General features: G+C 35.7%; 1 pseudogene; it reads left to right on the forward strand.

Moving 5' to 3' along the window:
• The first annotated feature begins 897 nt into the window (after positions 1 to 897).
• LOC133703587 (disease resistance protein RPV1-like) overlaps positions 898 to 15,726 on the forward strand; it is a 32,145-nt pseudogene continuing 17,316 nt past the window's right edge.

A 15,726-nucleotide genomic window follows, 5' to 3' on the forward strand; every position in this document is an offset into this window, starting at 1 on the left:
GAATCAGAGCTCTGCAAATTAATGAAAATTATCAATGAGGACATTACCATCCCCATTTGCTGTTCTCTCCAGCTAATCATCATCCCCTTGTTGCTGCTCACCATTTTCCTAGACTGTGAACTCCACAAACCCATTTGCTGTTTTCTCTTATTGGTGGAATATTATTGGTCAGAAATAAATGGCATAAATTTTCTATCTTATTGGTGGAATATTTTTCGTAGGTATTTTCATAGCTATTTGCTAGTTTTCTAGTAGTGAAACGACTAAAAAAGAAAAGTTGCATTAGTCGTAAATGTTAGGGGTAAATTGAAAGCAATCCCGATTTGTTTTTAGTATGATCAGATTTCTTTGCTCAACTACTTGAAAGACATTTGATACAATACGTTTTGGTCTAAACCGAAGACAATATTTTTTATAAAATTAATTAACCTGTTGTTGATTGGTCTACTAACAATGTTTTATGAAAAAAAAAAACATTTATAAAAGCATGTGAGGAGAAACTGATTGGAATATAGAGGAGATATTTTAGAAAAAGGCAAATAGACGTAATGGAAAACAGATATAAAATTTAGGGATTTAATATTATGTTATTGAAATATTTTCTAACTTCAGGATGGCAAACAGAAGCAAAAGATTTGAGAAAAGAGAGAGAAACAGAAATGATGTTAATAGCCGTCAAATCCTGGCACCAAAATTTTCCATGCATAACTGATCAAGCCTAGACATCCCGACTTTCTGCTTCCGGCATTAATTAGCCATGGAAAATTCCTCACGCGGAAACGTTCCATACCATAGAGAGAGAGTGGACTTGTAGGGTTGACTTGTCTTAAAATTACAATCCACCCTTTCTTTCTCAATTTTAAAACCATTCGCCCACGTCTTTAATTGAAAGAAAAAGCTACAATCAATACGGATAAATACAGGCCCTACTAAGCTTCCCAAGTCAGATATAAAGAGGCTTGATCCTCCACGTGCCTTTTTCATACTGGTGGGTGAAGTAAGAAGAACCGTGTGAGTTGATGAAAGGGATTGTGTTTGTGTGAGTGTCTCTAATGTCCCTTTTGGTAATTATACTCCACGAGTGATAAATGATTTGAGCAAATTACAAAAGAAAAAAAGAAAATGGTCCTAACGCGGAAATGGCCCATACCCCAGACTTGTAAGGTTGGCTTAAAAGCAGAAAATTGATGAACTGATAAGAGAACATCAGCGAAGGGAAAGTGAAGATTGCAGGTACTCTCTCTCTCTCTCTCTCTCTCTCTCTCTCTCTCTCTCTCTATCTCTCTCTTATCTCTTTAAGTATTATGTTATATTGCGGAATGTAACTCTGCTGAAACTGAGAATCACTTCGATTAATTCACTGTTAGAAACTAATTACGGATGATCTCATCAACCGATTTTGTTGGTTCAGCATAGAGATTTATCGTATGTACACATATTTTTCTGAAAGGGCATGGAGGAGTTGATTACAGGGAATTAACTTGAAAATTGTTTTAAAGAAAAAGTAAGATAATAAATATATGAATGCTTCAGCTTATTGGTGTGCTGTGTCGATCTTGAACTATCGACATCAATCCTGCAACTCTGTGTTTTTTGTTCTGATCTTAGAAAAGTTTTATCTTTGCTAGACTCGAAATGGCTGCTGGGAAGAATCAAGAATCCTACTCTTCACGGTTTCCTAATTGTAAATATCAAGTGTTCTTGAGTTTTAGAGGTGAAGACACCCGCAAGAACTTTACCGATCACCTCTACACGGCCCTGGTTCAAGCAGGGATTCACACATTTAGAGATTATAATGAAATTCGGAGAGGAGAGAATATAGATTTCGAGCTCCAGAGGCAATACAACAATCAAAAATATCGATAATCGTGTTCTCCAAAGACTATGCTTCGTCGAGATGGTGCCTCGATGAACTTGTAATGATCATGGAACGTAAGAGGAATGCTGAATGTATAGTTTTGCCAGTATTCTATGATGTGGATCCATCCCAAGTCGGACGTCAAACAGGGAGCTTCACTGCAACATCTATGGAACATGAAAAGAGCTTCAACGAGGAGATGGAGCGGGTGAATGGGTGGAGGATTGCTTTGAAGGAAGTTGCAGATTTAGCTGGAATGGTTTTAGGAGATGGGTAAGTTGTATTTCTTGATGAAACTACACATAACATAATAATAGAATGCTGGTTCTGAACTCTTAATTTTTTCAGGTTTGTAGTTAAGCATTGGGACGATAACTGATAATACCACTACAATTTTGTGAAACTATAACGCTCCCACCTCAGAGAACATACTAGGAAAATAAAAATAAATTTTTCTCATTTTTTTTTTCCTTGACTACCTGAAAAGGCAAAGATTTCTACATTATTCCATTTTTTGGTTTTAATATGTGGTGATAACACCACTACAAAAATAGCAATCAATCATTGACGCGCAGCCTGGTTTAATTTCTTTTTTCCAGGATACTAAGATTTTTAAACTTTACGAAGAGACTACTAATTATCATACATTGCATTTTTCTTTCTGATGCAGGTATGAGGCACAGCTTGTCCAATCATCTGGTAAAATATTAAAGAAACTGGATCGTTAATTATTTCATGTCCCTGTTCATTTCATTGGATCGAAGAGATCATCTGGTAAAATATATCAACTTTTTTTTTTATAGTAAACGAGTGGATTATATATTAAACAGCCCCATCAAGTAGGTGGAACTGAATGAAACATAAATACAATGGGAATATAAAAGAGAAGAGAAGACCAAAGCGATGAGGGACCTAATTAATTAGTCCAGTTCATAATATATTCTGGATTTCTAAAAAAATCTGAGCCTGTGTAGCTGAAATTTCTAACTGAAGACTTCAACCAAAATGTCAAACAGTGAAAGGTGAGATAAAAAATCATATCCCAATCCGGAGCCTTGGATTCGAAGATTAGGCGGTTGCGTGCTATCCAAATTGACCAGTACAGACCTTTGCAGAGGAGGTTAATAGCACGTCGCTGAAAATTTCGATTGATCAAACCAGACCATTCCTGAAGATTTTGATATGGGTCTTTGTGCAGACAACCTGAACATCCAAACCAGTTCAAGAAACGACCCCAAGGATACCATGTTATAGGACACCAATGGAAGAGATGATTAATTGTCTCAATTTCCTTGCATCAGAATGGGCAGTGAGATTCCTCATATTTAATGATTCTCCTATCAGCTAAAAAACTCCGTGTACTCAAACTGCCATGAAGAATAAGCCATATGAACACATATACTTTTGGAGGGGCATAACTATTTCATAGCAGAACAGGGGAGTGATTATTTTCGGTTGCCAATAGACTATAAAAAAATATGCAACTTGATTTAGCTGAGTACATGCCAGAGCTGTGAAATTTCCATAACTTGCGGTCTGCACCATCTGAGAAAATGAGATCACGCTGCACCTCTGCGATCAAGCTCTCCCTCATGCAGTTTTCATGAGGTCGGAGGGGTCTTCTCCAGGATAGGTTGAAAAATGTATCTGTCAAATCACATATATCTGCAAGGCTGGATTTTTGTTGTATGGAGAGGTTATACAGTCTGGGGAATAAGAGTTAGAGAGTGGTTGTAATAGTCTGACTGTACGACTCGATCAATGTTAAAAGATTCCAACATATCCTCTTTATTTGAGGGTAAATTTTTATTTTTTTTTTCTTTTTCCAAAAATTGGCAGAGTTTCATTTGCATTTTGAATATCCCAAGTTATCGACTACTATTAGTTTACTCAATCAACCCATTATCACAAGGTCCCTTAATTCTAGACCTTATATCAAACCTCATAATTCCACATCTCATACAATCTATACAATATATATATATATATATATATATATATATATATATATATATATATATATATAACGCACAAGTAAGTTCAATATGAACATAGTCCAACACATCATATCATAAATTTAAAGGAAAAGGAATACTAACATGCAAAGAAAGTATTTACAATATAAGAAGTGTTCTTAAATATTTCAAAATGGTTAATTACTGGATAACTAAAAATACTACATGCTAAGCTAAACCTTTATAAATACATCAAGGTTTGCACAAAAGTATACTACATAAACATGTTAAATATTTACATAATCTTCACAAAGTAGAGTCCTAAACTAATGATCTTCCTGAATGTTTGGTGGACCTGTTACATAAATAAACATATCATTATGTTGATAAAGAATATATGTATGCTCATGAAATGAATACGAATGAAGTATTAACTTTCTATCAAATCCATGAGAATTCTAACAAAGAACTTATATTTTGCTTGTAAATCTTTTAAACCCAATTAACACTCATTTGTATATTCTTAATTGAATATTCTTATTTACTTGCATAAACTGGGTGACCTTGTAAGGTTTAATCCTGTAATTCATTTCCCGACAATCCTATCACGGATGCCATTATCCGAAGCTAATCATGTAAATCATTTCTTGGTAATCCTATCACGGATGCCATTAGCTATAGCTAATCGTGTGAATCATATCCCGGCAATCCTATCACGGATGCCATTAGCCGAAGCTAATCGTGTGAATCATATCCCGGCAATCCTATCACGGATGCCATTAGCCGAAGTTAATCGTGTCAATTATATCCCGGCAATCCTATCACGGATGCCATTAGCCGAAGCTAATCCTATCACGGATGCCATTAGCCGAAGCTAATCGTGTCAATCATATCCCGGAAATCCTATCACGGATGCCATTAGCCGAAGCTAATCCTATCACGGATGCCATTAGCCGAAGCTAATCGTGTCAATCATATCCCGGCAATCCTATCACGGATGCCATTAGCCGAAGCTAATCATGTGAATCATTTCCCGGCAATCCTATCACGGATGCCATTAGCCAAAGCTAATCGTGTCAATCATATCCCGGTAATCCTATCACGGATGCCATTAGCCGAAGCTAATCATGTAAATTTTCCCGGCACCTATCACGGATGACATTAGCCGAAGCTAATCATGTAAATTTTCCCGGCAATCCTATCACGGATGCCATTAGCCGAAGCTAATCTTGTAATTACGCTAGGCTTTATTTACATTGAACACATTTATTATAATTGCATTCACCAGAAGGATTCTAAATTGTATAAGTGTAAATAGGAGGGGAAATCACGCACCTGCTTCGCCTGTCTCGCGACCTCCCCTAACAGAAGATCCAATCCTGGTTGCTCCTCCTGAATCACAAGGAAGTTTCTTATTTATAGTAACATACATACATACATACATACATATATCATGTATATCTTCAGAGTTAATATCTCAATATACAAGTGTTCGTATGACTCAATTCTTTTATATTCTTATTTATAGTATTCACATGAAAGTCTATTGTTACTGTCTAACTTTGAACTGTTACTGTCCAATTTCCAACTGTTATTGTCTAATTTCCAACTGTTATTGTCTAATTTTCAACTGTTACTGTCCACTTTCCAACTGTTACTGTGTGAATTTTCCAACAGTTACTGTCTGACTTTTCCTATTTTACTGTTTGACTTTGAACTGTTACTGTTTGACTTTGAACTGTTACTGTCCAATTTCCAACTGTTACTGTCTGAACACTCATCAAATTTTTAACTATATATAAAGTTCTAAAACTCCATTTTAACTGAGATTGATCTCGTTAGAAAGCTAAGACACGAAGCTACTAGTTCTCTGAGGGAGGAGAACCTAATTTTGCCTCCAAGATAGTCAAAATTGTTCATTTACTAATTAGTCCTACTGCCCTACATAATCAGTCACGACTCAGTCTCAGTTGGTAACCCATAACTGAAGTTCTATATTTCCAAATTGAGCAAGACCAGTTTCCTTGGTTAGCTAACATTCAAATTTATAATTTCTATAGGGAACCCGATCCTAATCCCCTCATCCTCCTACCCAAAATCTCATCGAAAGTTAGGAGACAAGTCTGTCCAGATTCGTCTCCCCCTCCCCTTCACACAATACTTTCATAAACTACATACCACACACATGAATTAACTTAATCTCAACAATAAGTACTTTTTCCCCAATTTATGTCTAAGAACCCTAACCTATGATCCAATATCAAGGCATCAATTCTTCATCAAATTTAAAAAATGAATTTCTTTAAGATCATGTTTAGAATACCTTACCTGGTACAAATTAAGATTTTGATCTTCAACTAGTTGAAGATTTTTAACTCCCTCCTTTCTTTTCTTCTTGTTCAATTTCCCTCCTGTCTTTTCTTCTTGTTTAATTTCTTAGTAATCCTTTGCTCTCAAGTGTTTATCCCATCTTTAAGCTCTTAATCTTGGATGGGTTCTTGAAATTTTAGTGTTTCTCTCTTAATTTCTCGAGAATGGGTATAAAACTCCCTATTTTCTCTCCTTATGGTTCCTACAGATTGTCTTGGTGAGGAGAGAGTATTTATACTCTATATTTTCCCTTATTTGCATTTAGACCCCCTTTTCCTTTAACTGCATTATTCTCTTCAATTAAATCTAACCCTCAACAGTACCGGGTTTATTATAATGTCTCGAATTATTTCGCCCGGAAATTTATATTCAAAAATTTCTGAATTTCTGTTTTTATTTAATCATATGCATGAATTCTTTCACTTTTATTTATTTATTATTTTTCCCGAGTTTTACAGTGGTTATAGAGCTAAGCCAAGAGTTAGTCCAAAACCGGATGTTCCTCCCATCACCCACCTTGAACCCGATATTTGCATGTAAAAGATTGGCTATGTTTTGTGTTGAGAAGATCGCCGAAACAATGTCATGCCAAGTTGGAGATAAAGAACCTGTAAACTCAGGGATACCGTTAATAAAATGAGGTCGGTATTTTAGAAGAATGTGTTCTTGCCAGCCTCCTACCACTCCATTATCCAGATTCCAAAGCCATTTAAATAGCAGAGCCAAAGTTTTGTTGTGGATGGATCCTAGCCTGAGACCACTAGAAGATTTACTCTTTATTACCTTGTGCTAGACCACCTTAAAAATGCCATGAGATGATGAGGTTCCTTTCTAGAGAAAAGACCGAGTTAGAGAAGAGATGACTTTAATAATACCCTTTGGCATAGCAAAAACTAACATGTAGAACAAAGGAAGAGAGTTTAAGATTAATTTAATTAGATATAACCTTCCCGCCATGCTCAAAAAATTCCCTTTCCATGTGCTTAGCTTTGCTCTGATAGTGGACAACATTGGTTTCCAAGTAGAGAGTCTGCTGGGATTGGCTCCAAGAGGTAGTCCAAGGTACCTGACCGGGAAAGTATCACTACGACAGAAAACTGAGTTCGCCAAGCTAGAGGTGTAGTTGTTGTCCAAGTTGATTCCTATTAGAGAGCTTTTATAGAAATTAACTTTCAGTCCGGAAATGATCTCAAACCAACGAAGTATCCTCTTAGCATGTAGAAGAGAGGGAAAATCATTTGGCAGGAAAATCAGAGAGTCATTGGAATATTGCAAATGAGTTATGTAATGTCCTGGAGCAGTCTGTAAGCCTTTGAAATAACCTGAAGCTGATGCCCTATTGAATAAAACTGTCAATCCCTGAACTGTGATGTCAAATAGGAAAGGAGAGAGAGGGTCCCCTTGCCTGAGACCCCTCTCCAGACTAAATTCTCTACTGGGTGAACCGTTTATCAAGATGGCTAATTTAGAAGTGGATAAGCATTCAAAGATCAACTTCCTCCAGTGTGGGCCAAAACCCATATATCCCATGCTTGTGTCAATATGTTCCCACAAAATTGAGTCAAAGGCTTTATGAAAATCTACCTTCAGTAAGAGGTCATGCTCCTTCTTGCTGCGCACACCATGGACAACCTCATTTGCTATCATGAAACCATCTAAAATCTGACGCCCAGCAATGAATGCAGACTGGTTAACACTGATTACATCTGTCAAGACACTTCTAAGCCTAGTGGACAATAGTTTTGCCACTATTTTATAACCCGTGAATCAAGCTTATCGGACGAAAATGTGAGAATCTACTCGGCCCCTTTGATTTTGGAATCAGAGTTACAAAAGAAAAGCTGATACCCTTTGGAAGTTTACCGGTTCTGAAAAAACTTTTAACCAACATAAAAACCTCTCAGCTGATGATATTCCATACCTTTTTATAGAAGGAGAAGGTGAAACCATCGGGGCCAGGGGCTTTAGAACCATCACAGTCTCACACAGCTTGCTTAACTTCTTCCATTGAAGGTGGTCTTTCTAGCCAAATAGACTTTGCTTTTGAAATTTTGGAGAACCCCGAGCCTCCCATTTCAATTCTTTTACACGTTGGTTTTCGAAACAAGGATGAGAAGAAATTGACAACGCCTTCTTTTATATCATTTGGGGAGACTAGGTGACTACCATTATGATCAATCTTACTAATGTAGTTGCGGCCTTTCCTTAGACTTGCTGATATGTGAAAAAAACGAGTGTTCTTATCCCCTATTTTACACCAGTTTTGACGAGATTTTTGTCTCCAGATATCTTCAACCCTTCTGTTAACCTCCCATAAATCTGAGTTCAACCCCTGGAGCTTTGTTTTTTCGGTCTCAGACAAGGGACACACTTCGCTTTTGTTTTCAAGTGTTGTAATGGAGTTCTGGATGTCTGCAAGTTTTAGATTCTGATAACCGAAAGTGGATTTATTCCATTGTCTCAGCTTTTTTCCCATGATCCCCAGCTTCTTAATCAGACTATACTCACCTGGAAACTCCTTACAGCTATCGGACCAGAGGGCCTCAAAATCTGTTAAGAAAGAAGGGTGCGATAGCCAGCAGTTTATAAAACAAAACGGCTTCCACCCCCAGTCTACCTCAGGGCTTTGAAGGAGCAACTGACAATGATCTGACATCCCTCTAGGGTAGCGGCAAAGAGATAGAGACGAGAACTGCAGTTGAAATTCTAGGGAAGAAAAAGCTATGTCAATACGATTCATAGACCCGCCCCTAAACCAAGTGAACCGGTGCCCCTGCATATTGTATTCAACCAGTTCACAGTCGGATATGAATCTGCGGAATGAAGTTGAACCTGATAGATTGAGGTTACCACTACTTCTCTCATTAGGGAGTAGAGTTTCGTTGAAATCGCCTATCACCACCAGTGGTAGTTCAAAAGCAAACTTAAGAGTGGTGATTTCTTCCCATAGATCAGCACGTTCTTTCACTGAAGATGCAACGTAGACACCAACTATCATACAATTAAAAGAAGAGGGAATATACGTCCCACAAAGGCTGATCCACTGCCCTCCAAATTCTAGAGATATCCCACATTGCTATAATCCCTCCTGATTTCCCTACAGATTCTAGAGAAGTCCATTTGACAGTTGTAATATTCCACAAATTTCTAATGAAGGAGTCACAACAATTATTTTTCTTGGTTTCTAAAAGGAAGCAGATACCAACATTATTTTTTATAAGCCTATTCCGGATGGAATTTCATTTGTGTGCCATACCTAAACCACAGCTGTTCCAAGCAAAGATATTCATAACGAGAACAAAAACCAAGGCAGACTATACTTAGTGGGGTAGAAAACTTACAACTGATTAACTGATGTCCACTCCTCTACTTCTCTGTCAATATTTCTCATTATTCCTTCTTCGTACCCTTTTAGTTCTTGCGAGTTTCCCAAACCTAGAGCTACAGCATCTTGTATCATTTGTTGAGTCTCCTTTTCACTGTCAAACCCATTATCTGGATGCTTCATACAGGTGATTTGAAACCGAATATTTCCTTGTTGGATTCCTGAGTTTAAGGAGTCTGAAGAATCCCTAAATCCAAATAAAGTATATATAAGTTAAACTGAAAGTACTATTCTACCCTTAATAAATAAGACTACGATATTCTGCTTCGGTGGATGATTGAAAAACAATAGATTGTTTCTTACTTGTCCAAGAAATAAGAGAATCACCTAAAAAGATACAGAACCCGGTAACAGACTTGCAACTGTGGGATCACTACAATGATCAGCATCAGAGTATGCACGCAACTCCAAGGAAGAGGTGGATGAAAGTAAAAGACTCTAAAAAACTGTACCCCGAAGATATCGGAAAATACGAAGAACAGCTGCCCAGTGAACAGTAGTAGGAGAAGCAACAAACTAACTAACAACATGAATAACATATGCAATATCTGGACGAGTAATGGTGAGATATATCAAACTCCCAACAATAGTACGGTATAAAGTAGGATCTATCAAAGGTAAACTATCAAAAGAAGAGTACCTTGCATTAACCTCAATGGAAGTATCTACAGTCTTAATATCAGTAAGTCTAGCCCGCTCAAGAATATCTGCAACATATTTCAACTGAGAAAAAAGATAACCTCTAGGTGAGTATGCTACCTCAATACCTAGGAAATATCAAAGATAACCCAAATCCTTCATTTCAAATCATCTAGCCAACTCTGTCTTCAAAACTGAAATACCATCAATGTCATCACCAGTAATAATCATGTCATCAACATATAAAGACAGATTGATACGACCTGCATCAGTGCACTTAATAAAAAGAGCAGAATCATGATTGTTAGAAACAAAGCCAAGAGATGAGATCACAATAGATAATTTCTCAAACTAAGCATGAGGTGCTTGTTTGAGACCATATAATACTTTCTTAAGCTTACAAACATATCCAGAGTCATGTGAAATACTAGGAGGGGGTGCCATATAAACTTCTTCTTGAAGATCTCCATTCAAGAAGGCATTTTTAACATCAAGCTGAGAAATATGCCACTGACGAATCGAAGCTACGACAATAAGAGTATGAATAGTAGTTATTTTTGCAACTGGGGCAAATGTCTCCTCATAGTCCATACCATACTGTTGAGAGTATCCTTTTGCAACCAGCCTAGCTTTGTATCGCTCAATAGACCCATCAGAATTAGTCTTGATCTTATACACCCAACGATAACCAACAACACTCTTACCAGGAGGTAGAGGAACCAGGTCCCAAGTATCTGTCTTATGCAAAGCAGAAAGTTCCTCATCCATAGCTTGCTGCCAAAGCGGATCAAAAATTGCATCTTTATAGGAAGATGGCTCATAGAGACAATGAATAGAAGCTAAAAAGGAAGTAAATGATGAAGAATAACAAGAATAAGCAAAATCTGGTAGTTTTGTGGACTTACGAATGCGAATGGACTGACGTGGAGGTGGATCCACAATCTTAGATGAAGCTTGAGGGGCTGTAGATGAGAATAGAGCTTCAGGTGTGCTAGAGAGTGAAGTACCAGTACCTACAGAGTTATGAGTACAAATTGATCGAACATGGGGAGAGGTATCATTACCAGAATCCTCAGAAAAGAGATCTATATGAATAATATCAAATTTAGTCAGGTTATGAGTAGTGGATGGAATAGAAAAGAAAGGTATATGCTCAAGGAAGACAACATGACGAGACATATAAAGTTTCTGAGTTATTGGATCAAAACAACGATACCCCTTTTTACCTTCACCATAACCCAAAAAGACACAAATAGCGGATCGAAAGGATAACTTACTGCGTTCTACATGAGGACGAAGAACAAAACAAGTACAACCAAAGACTCTAAATGAGGAATAATCAGGGACATACCTATATAACTTTTCAAAAGGAGATAGACCCGAACTCTGAGAAGATGAAATTGTATTAATAAACTTACTGCAATAAGAATAGCTTCTCCCCAAAACTCACTAGGAACAAAAACAGACAACAAAAGAGAACTAGCAGTTTCGACAATGTGCCTATGTTTTCTTTCAGCAACACCATTTTGCTAAGGAGTATCTATACATGAAGTTTGGTGGATGGTTTCATCTAAGGCAAGCAATTAGCAAAATTTATTAGAGGTGTATTCCTCACCCAAATCACACTTAAAACATTTGATCACAACAGAACATTGAGTTTTGATAAAAGCCCGAAAAACTGCATATATCTCAAAGAATTCTGAACAATGTTTCATTAAATAAACCCAACAATAACGAGTATGATCATCAATAAAAGAGACATAATATCGAGACCCTCCTTTTTGTGGCAACAAGAGAAGGTCCCCATACATTAGAATGAATCAAATCAAATGGTGAAGAAGAAACAGAAATACTTCGATCAAAAGGTAAAGCAGAAAATTTTACAAGTTTACATCCACTATAATCAGAAATGTCACAAGTTTTCAAATTTCCTAAAGCTCTTGTGGATGCCAAAAATCTCAAACGAGAAGACGAAACATGACCTAGACGGGAATGCCATAAATAAAAACTAGAAGATGAAAGACTCAAACGAAAGAAAGACAAATTAACAGTAGTAGGAGCAGCACCGGCAGCAGCAACTGGCACTTTTAACTCATCCAAAATATATAGTTCATTCTCCCTACGGCCTGTCCCAATCAGCTTCTGAGACTGCAGATCTTGTACACAACAAAAAGAACCAGAAAACATGACTAAATAATCATTAGAATGACATATTTGACCAACAGACGCAAGATTCAATTTGAGTTTTGGAATAAGATAAACATTAGGAAGAGACAAGTGAGGTGTGACAACAGAACCAACATCTGTTAAAGGCATAGGAGTTCCATCAGCAGTCATAACAGGAATGGAGGACAAAGGGGACACATAGGTAAAAGATGAGGAATCTGGAGACATATGATGGGAAGCACCAGAATCCAAGACCCATTCAGAGTGTGACATACTTGAGGAACTATGAGGCAACTAACCTATAGAAAAAGAAGCGGACATTGCTTGTGGCTGCTAGGAGAGAAACTTCTAAAATTGCTCAGCCAAAGTATTGGGATCGGTAATAGAGCCTAGGAAAGCTACTGCTGCAGTATTATGGTGTGGTGGTTTATAACCCTGATGTGGTCTATAAGCATTAGATTGTGAATGGCTGCCAAACTTCCAAGCTTGATTCTGCTGTCTCAACTTAGGACACTGAGCCTTCGAATGACCTTTCTGCTTACAGAAACTACACTCATCAAAGCCAACCCTTGTGTAAGGCTTGTTCTGATGATTAGAGAATGGCTTAGAAGGTATTGCTAGTACAGAAGGATTTGAAGCAGAAAGAATTTCCTTTTCAGAATAAGATTGAAGACGTATTTCTTCAGCCAATAACTCACTAACAACAGAGTTAACAGAAGGCAGTGGAGAACGATGCAGAATTGAACCTCTAAGTCCTTCGAAGTCACTGCGAATTGCTGTTAAAAACTGTACCAATCGGTGCTGCTCTCTACACTCAATATAGGCACCACATGCCTTTAATTCTGTCGATTCTATGAGAGTCAATTGATCCCAAAGATCTGTCATAGCAGAATAAAACTCTTGAATACTCATATTCTTCTGATGAAGAGGTCGTATGTCATTCTCTAATTGATACTATTTTGCAAAATTTGATTGCATGAATAACCTTTGCAGATGGTCCCAAACCTCTTTTGTTGTCTCATACTTCGCCAACTGCGTACTTATCGAATGCTCAACAGAATTGTTGATCCAAGTAATGATCTTTGCATTATTTGCTTCCCATATATCTATAAAAAAAGCATTCCCCTCCTCAATATTCTTAGGTATCATATAAGTTCCACTAGCATACTCCCACATCTTCTTACCCTTAAGAAAATTTCTCATTACATAGCTCCAATACGAATAGTTCTTCCCATCCAATAAGTTCCACTAACGTACTCCTACATCTTCTTACCCTTAAGAAAATTTCTCATTACATAGCTCCAATATGAATAGTTCTTCCCATCCAACCTCACACTCACAGACTAAAGCGAATCATCTCTTTTAGTAGCCATAATCAACAATCACAGAGAACCAGAATGCAAAAGCAGCAGAAAACAAAATACCAAATTGCAGAAACTGAACAGAGATTGCAGAAACTAAACAAATATCTTCTCAAAATTATACGATTACTCCAAAACACACAACAAATTTGCAGAAATTGAACGCAAATATCAAATTGCAAAGCTGAAGGGAAGACGAAATATCAAAATAATTGCAGAAACTGACAAAATACCAAATTTTGCAGAAGCGGAAGATAAAATCTCACTCTAAAAAATTTTTGGGGGCTGTGTTCGGGATTAAGCCTCATTTCATAAAATCAATTATGATACCATGTTAAAATAATTAAGATCAAACACAAAAAGGAAGCTAGAATTCTGAATAATCTGTATATTATGAATGCTAGGTTTTAACCTAAATCCAAATAAAGTATATATAGGTTAAACTGAAAGTATTATTCTACTCTTAATAAATAAAACTACATAAATATTATTTAACACCTTGTAAAGAATGAGAATATGACTGAGATTCGGCAGCTTCACTTCACAGCACCTGGATAAACAATTCACGTTATAGCATACTTGGCGAGCAATTATGCGACGAGTAGATCTGCCTACAATAGGCCTAAGCTCCTCCCCAATCGAGCATCTTGATCAAGGATGTTGCTGGAAACAAAACCATAACCCCCAAGTGGTGTAAATGTAGAGAAAAGTTAGTCAGGCTGCATAATTTAATTTTTTATTTGTTAATTAACTCATAACATGTCAAATTTTTTTTCTCAGATTAACCCACAACTAATATTTGTTTGAATTCTCCTATTTCTTCTCTAACTTTTGTGTGTTTTTATTTTTTCTAATGTTCTTAATTGTTTGAATTTTTTTCATATGAGAAAATTTTAATTGTTTTTTTTAATTTTTTTTCAATTAAATTAAAAATTCAAAAAGATCTAATTGAATTTTAAAAAGTTTAAGTGGCTTGATCATGAGCTAAAATGAAAGAAAAATAAAGTTTCAAAGTTAAGTTGTTTGAAATTAGAAGAATCAATAAGTTTAGAGACTTAATTAAAATTTAGTTTATGTTAATTCTCATAACTCAATTTTTAACTCTTTTATTATTTTTATTTATTTATTTATTTTTACTATATTTTCTGAAAAATAATGATGATGATGATGGAAAAAATAATCATAAAAATGGTGATAAAAATGAAATAATGAAATAAAAAAATAAAATCAATGAAGAATGAATTAAAACTGGGACAAGACTGCATAATTTGAAAGTTTGGGATTTAATTAAACTTTGAATTAGTTTAATTTATCAAATGAAGGGCTTAATTGAAGAGTTAAGAAGTTTTGAGACTTAATTGAACTTGAAATTAGTTTAATTAATGAAATTAAAAAAATATTAAAAAAATATTAAATTTTGGGGCTGATATGGATCATAAGTACACAAAATTAAAGCCCAAGGAATAGTTGTTTATAAATGACGTTGAAATGCAAGGTTCAATCGTATTCGAGGTTGTCAATTCTGTTTCGGTAGATGTTTTGTTTTTTCAATTGGAATGGAATGTTTCAGTTTCGGATAAATTCAAGATAAATTAATTATAAATTATACAATACAAACACAATGCCAAACAAATATAATTTTAAAATTTAAAATATTTCTAAATAGTCAAGATTAAATAAATCTTTAACTTAAAGTAATTCAACTTAAACAAAATATCAAAATATTATGAAAGTAAAATGTTTTAACACAAATATTTTAATTATAAAGTTAGGTTAATGTTATAAAGACTAATGAGATCTAAAGTATTCCTTATTTTGCTCAAATTCCTATAAAGTATAAACATGAAAAAAAAAATATGAATATAAACCATATATATTAGTGATAAATTTAATTTTAAAAATTTAATATCATTGTTAATGAAAATAGTAATAATAATTTTTAATATTATTATTAATATCATTGTTATTGAAAATAGTAATGAAAAAAAGCTT

The sequence above is a fragment of the Populus nigra genome, chromosome 9 (genome assembly GCF_951802175.1).
Source record: "Populus nigra chromosome 9, ddPopNigr1.1, whole genome shotgun sequence".
Taxonomy (NCBI): Eukaryota; Viridiplantae; Streptophyta; class Magnoliopsida; order Malpighiales; family Salicaceae; genus Populus; species Populus nigra.